At 30.8% G+C, this 6,542-nt stretch overlaps 1 pseudogene; it reads right to left on the bottom strand.

Annotated features, from left to right (window-relative positions):
• Positions 1-485: 485 nt before the first annotated feature.
• The window catches only part of LOC113098763 (netrin receptor UNC5C-like), an 82,405-nt pseudogene continuing 76,348 nt past the window's right edge, over positions 486-6,542 (bottom strand).

Below are 6,542 nucleotides of genomic sequence, written 5' to 3'. Positions count from 1 at the left end.
ATTTCTAGTCTATTTGTTTTAAACTACTCAAAATTATAAATTAGATATATATTAAAGTATACAGTTTCAGTTAAAATAATAGGCACTTATAACTACTATTTATTTGTTATCATTTTTATCATTTTCAAGAGCCTATATAAGCTTATCAAAGCATCAATGTGAAAGTAAAAGGCAGAAGCTTCAGATGAGCTCTTAACCTTTCTCTTTCTTTTCCAGAAATAAAGCAGTGTTTTCTACAGTCACATTGGCTGGACAACGATACTTGAACATTTACCCATTTACTTCAATTTCACTTCCTGATTAGCTCAGTCAAACAAACAGCATGCCTCTTCTTAAAACAATTTAAGAAAAATGCATGAGATAAATTGCCAAAATTTAACCCAGCTGTTCTTTTGCGCTTGATAACACAATACTCTACCAATTGAGCTACAGGAACATTGTAATAATAATAGGTCAAATAATAAAGCAACAACATAAACCCACTGTCAGCATTGATTAAAAATATATTTTATTTAAAAAAAAATCCTTTACATACATTTTATACAGAAACTGGCTGCAGACATAGCGTTTTTAGTGAAGCTTTAAATTCTCTCTGTACACATCGTTGTCCTGTATAGAAGCAAACATTGCATAGTTGGCACAGCATTAAACCCAGACAGAAACACTCAATGCACTGCTGCTCGTCAGCCTCGTCAGAAGGGCTTGTCTCTTGTACCGTTTTGCTTGTTAATGTGGCTTTTATTTTCCGCACAGATCCTCTCCTCTTTTGGATTGTGGGAAACGGCAGTTGGGTGGAGGCTGTTTGGTGTTGGTGTGGTGGCAGCGGCTGCAGGCAGTGAAACTGCAGACAGATCACATATAATGAGCCCTGTGCTTCACATTTACAGCACATCTACTGTGATGGATTTATGCAAAAACATTTCTGCATAAAGTACGCAATCTCCCGTTGCACAGAACATCATTAACTGTAAACTGTCTGCTCTGGCTGTAAACACATTTAAGATTTCTGAGGGTAACTTTAGGTCTCATTTAAGACTTCTGTTACATTATTTCCAGCAAATGGGAATTAAAAATGTTGAGTTGACATGAAATCAAAATGACCCTGTTTATTTTCTTAATGCATGTTCCTTATTGTATGAAACCCATTTTTGCCACATACAAAAGTAAATCAGGATTTTGACAAAAAAATAAAAAAATAAATCTAAATTATGGCAAATCAGAATTATGAAATGGTCATAATTGACTAAATGTTAAAAATTGACGTCATTATAACAAAAGTTAATATGGCAAATTTAAATTAAACGCCCATAATGATAAAATTACAATTCAAAATTGACAAAAAAGTGAAAAATAAATTTTGAGATAAGCCATCATGACAAAAAGTAAAAATGATCACAACAAAATCATTCCGGGAAAATAAGAAAAAGAAAATCTAATTGATAACTAACTGAACTTGACAAAAAATCTGAGAAAAAGTTACAATTGAAAATAAAAGTAAATTTCTAACACTGTAAAAAAACATTTTTTTTTTTTTTTTGTTAAAGTTTACATTATGTCTTAATTATAAATCATGTTATAAATTGAAATTATGGCCATTTAAAATTGACAAAGTCAAAATTATGCAATACTAAGTAATTATATGACAAGTCGACATTTTCACAAGTAAATGATTTATGAAACTAATTATGACAAAAGTCTATAATGAAAAAAAAAATCTAAATTATGAGAGAGAATTCATTATGATAAAAAGTCAAAATTATGAGATACTAAGTCATAATGTGACAAAAGTCAACATTTTCACAAGTCAAAATCATTATGACAGGTGAAATAATGACCAATTGAACTTGACAAAAGTCTGAGAAAAACTTTAAACTGTAAAATTAAAAAGTAAATTATGACAAAAAAAAAAAAACGAATCTAAACTGTCATAATGAGATTAATGAGTTAAAAAAAAGAAAAACAAATCTAAATTATGAGATATTAAGCCATGAAAAATTGAAATGAGACACTAAGTCATTATGACTAACAAAAATTACAATAAATCAAAACTTATGGTAAGTTAAAATTGACAAATCAAAATTAATGAGATGCTATGTAATCATATTGACAGTCAAAATCATGACAAATCCAAATATAATAAAAAGTTGAATTTTTATCATAATTATTTTGATCAAAAGACTTTTTAGGTTACAATTTCAAATGTTTGTCACAGTTTTGTCTTAAGTGATTAGTTCAAATTATTAATTATCTAAGAATTGAGACTTAATGCAAAAATTTTGAAGTTTTATGTCATATTTATGATTTACCAAAGCATGATTTTTTCTTAGGTGGTGGAAATGGGCTTCCATACCATAGTGAACGATTCTTCAGTATTAATATTTTAAAAGTTTCTCATAATCTTGCATCAGAATATAATAATAGCTCTGCCTCTTAAAAAACATTGCTTCATCACCAAGCCTCTTTTCCCGAAGACATTTCTTTCCTAGATGTTTCAAGTTAATGTGCATTTAACACTGTTCTGATAAACTCGCTACAAAAAAACAAGCAAATATATTCCATAGAAATGTTTCATTCATGTATTAAGTAAAATATCTGACATCTGTCATGTAATTTTTTTCTAATGTTCACTGTTCACAGATCTTATTTCTAGTGTTTGGATGCAGAGTCACACAGGAGTGACATCTTTAATAGTTTCCAGATTAATTTATTTCACCATACTGGTCGAACTGATAGGAGAACTTCAGACCTTCATTTTGTAGGTTGCTTAGTTTCTATTTCTGTCTTACAACACTGGGTAGCCAACAATCTTTATATTAAATATAGAATATGTTCTGATCGGTTGTGATTGTGTCATATTGTACAGTATTCTCTCTTTGTGTCTGGACAGAAACAGAACCTGTCACTGGACACTGGTTAGGACAGTATGAGTGCTCAACCCCTTACAATAAATCACCAGAACCACAGCTTCCAGCAAAAGTGAATACAATTATGAATATTTCAATGAACAGTGCTCTCTTCCATCCTCAATACCTATGGCTGAAGTACCCTTGAACGAGGCACTGAACCCCCAGTTGATCCCCGGACACTGGATCTATAGCTGAACACTGCTCCGGGTGTGTGTTCACGGTGTGTGTGTGCACTTGTGTGTGTGTGTGCACTTGGATGGGTTAAATTCAGAGCATCAATTCTGACTATGAGTTACCATACTTGGCAAATGTCACCACTTTCACTTTCACTATTGCACAGTTAGAAAATTAATTATTATTATTATTATTATTATTATTATTAATATTATTACTACTAATAATAATGATGATCAAAAGTAAATTAAATCTTTTTTAAATCACAATAATATAAATAATATTCAAAATCGTATTTTATTAAAAAAAATCTTATTTAAATAATAAAATAGAAATACCATTTTGAATGATATTAGTTAATTAATTGATTGATTTTGAATAATAATAATAATAACAACATGTACAGTAATTAATTTATATAATTTTTTTATTTTATAATTTAAATAATAAAATTAACCAATAGGGCATTATATTACTTTTGCAATAATACCACTTTACTATAAATTGTAATATATATATATATATATGTTAAATAATAATAATAATAGTAATTTATATAACAAAAACAAAACGAACAATATTTATGTCTGTCTTAATTTCTTGGTTTTCAAACGTTAAACCATAGAACTTTATTTTGGTAGAAAAATCGAAGGGAAACCTTAAACCTGTGGTTGTTAACCTTTCTACAAAAACTTGATATTAGCCTTCACTGGCATTAAAAAAAAATATTTGAAGAATGATATTAATTCATTACAGTATGCAAGTAGTAACAATAACTGTAGTATCTATCAGATTTTGACAGAAACTATAGTCACTATGGTAAGTTTTTGTGAGGGGCAAATTGACTCTTTTTAAAATAAAGCACCTATAGAGCGAGATGTGTAGATGTTGAGATGAAACACTGCTGAAGCACGACAGAAACAGCTCATGCAGAGCCAGTGAATTCATCAGATGCTGCAGAAGTCCGGCCAGTAAAGATCTTCATCATTACAGTGTGATCAAACATCAAAACCAAAACAAAACAACTTACGATATTATTCTTCTCCCATCCCTGGCAAGTGCTCACATGCACTTTTGTTCAACAACAACAAATAAAAATAACATTTACTGTGTGTCTTCAGATACCTGCATTACAAAAATAATACAATTCAAATCGGATCTGAAGGGTAACTGGATTTTAAAGGCCACTTTAAGGTACTCACACTAAATACTGTATTCATGTGTCAAAATATTATATTACATGAATTGTTTCTGCAACCACTAGATGGCACCACAAAATGATGAGTAAAGGATGATAAAGTGGGGACCTGCGCGTGCAAACTAGGAGGGTTTGGGTGTGTTTTGGTTGTCTAGTACAGGCCTGAAGGGTCTCGACCCTGTTCCTGCTTCACCTTTGACCCCAAACAGGTGGAATCCACGTATAGTGGCAGCACTGCCGCATGTTTCCATTGAAACTGAATAAGATGCTGCACACGGTGCCGTTGTTTTGATCGTGTGGCAACACAACTCAAGCAGGACATCATCGTTAGCAGCGTTATTACCGCCAAAGTGAGGTCACTGTTCCCTGGCCATGGCGGCGATGCTGTTGTCATGACGACCCATCTCCTCCAGGACAGTGGCGAGCTGGTTGAGGTTTCCGTGTGGGAAGTGTTGAGCTTCCCACAGGTCCAGAATCACTCCGGTGGGACTCGTCTTAGTCGCAAAGTAGCTCAGATACCTGTGGGGCAGGGGAGAGGAATCAGACGCTTAGAGGAGGGGGGCAGGACCACCATATATCACCATATAGTTATGTGTCTTGGAAAGATGACAATGCTAATGCTAAATGGGCATAAGGGACACAAACCTGATTTGATCTTTGTCTCTTGTTTTGTTGTTGTAATTTAATGCTTTATATTAGTGAGATGATTTTTTATTTTTATTTTTATCTTTAGAACAAAATGCAATAAAAATGTGATTTGTCTGTCTGTGACATGGAAAAAAACCAAGCATGTAATAAGCAAAAAAAAAAAGGTTTTACTCCTACTAATATAAATACTTAATATTGTTATTATTACTACCATAATCATTTAAAAAAATTAAATCATAAACATTAAATCATAAACATATATTACTATTGCGCAGTAAATAAAAAGTATAATATTTATAAAAATATTCTAATTATTATTAGTTGTTACTAATAAAATAATAATGATATTATTATTCATAATATTATTTAACATTTTGTATTTAAATCATAAAAAATATACTATTCAAATAAAAAACAATCAAAAATATTACTATTGCATACTTAAAAAGTAATAACAACAAAAAAATAATAATAATTATTATTCAAAATGTTTATTTTATAGTAATAATAATAATAATAATAATAATAATAGCAACAATTATTATTATTCTTCATTTATATTATTTTATTTATTTCAAATAATAAAACTGTAATAATACTTAAATAATACAAATTAAATCCACACGGCAATATAATACTATTGCAATAACACTATTAAAGTGTAAATAAAAAACATCAACAATAATAATAATTATTTATTTATAAAAGTAAAATTACAGCAGCAATATTTATGTCTTAATTTCTTTGCCCGCGAAAGTCCATATAAATGAATATTATTAATAACACTAATAACAATAATAAAATAATTATAAACGCCATATAGACAAAAATACAGAAAGAAAATAAATACATTCTTATTTTATCTAATAAAAGATTTACTTATCAGCCAAAATAATGGGATGTTTTATGTTACATAATACACTGATCTTTATTTAGGTTCTTTTCTCAGTAAATATTGATACCTACAAATAATTGCAATTGATTTGATTAAATGATTCAATTAAAATGAGGAAATAGCCAATGTGCACAGCTGTCTATATATAACTGAATAAGGTGCTGCATGTTCAGTGTTCATGTCTGTGTTACTTCATGTTTTCCCATCATTCTCACATGCACTGTATGTAAAGCACACACCGGACTATAATTCACACTTTTTTTCAGAGTTTGGCTGGTCCTGCGACTTATAGTCAGGTGCGACTTATTTATCAAAATGTATTTGTCATGAACCGAGAGAAATGAACCAAGAGAAAACATTACCGTCTCCAGCCGCGAGAGGGCGCTCTGTGTTGCTCAGTGCTCCTGTAGTCTACACTGAAGACATAGAGCGCCCTCTAGCGGCTGTAGACGGTAATGTTTTCTCTTGGTTCTTGGGTCTAAATAAATGCTTATATATGTTTTTATATGTTTATATATATTTTATATATGTTTTTTTTCCTCGTCATGATGTATTTTTGGACTGATGCGATTTATACTCAGGTGCGACTTATAGTCCGGAAAATACGGTACATGTACAGTACACATATATACATATACATGTAACTTCAGCCAGTCCTGCAGATCCTGTGCTCATCAAAGCTCCTGTAATCTGAGATGAATGGAGAAGCTCTCTCTGGTCT

The sequence above is a fragment of the Carassius auratus genome, unplaced genomic scaffold (assembly GCF_003368295.1).
Source record: "Carassius auratus strain Wakin unplaced genomic scaffold, ASM336829v1 scaf_tig00216644, whole genome shotgun sequence".
Taxonomy (NCBI): Eukaryota; Metazoa; Chordata; class Actinopteri; order Cypriniformes; family Cyprinidae; genus Carassius; species Carassius auratus.
This window is presented reverse-complemented; position numbering and strand designations above follow the sequence as displayed.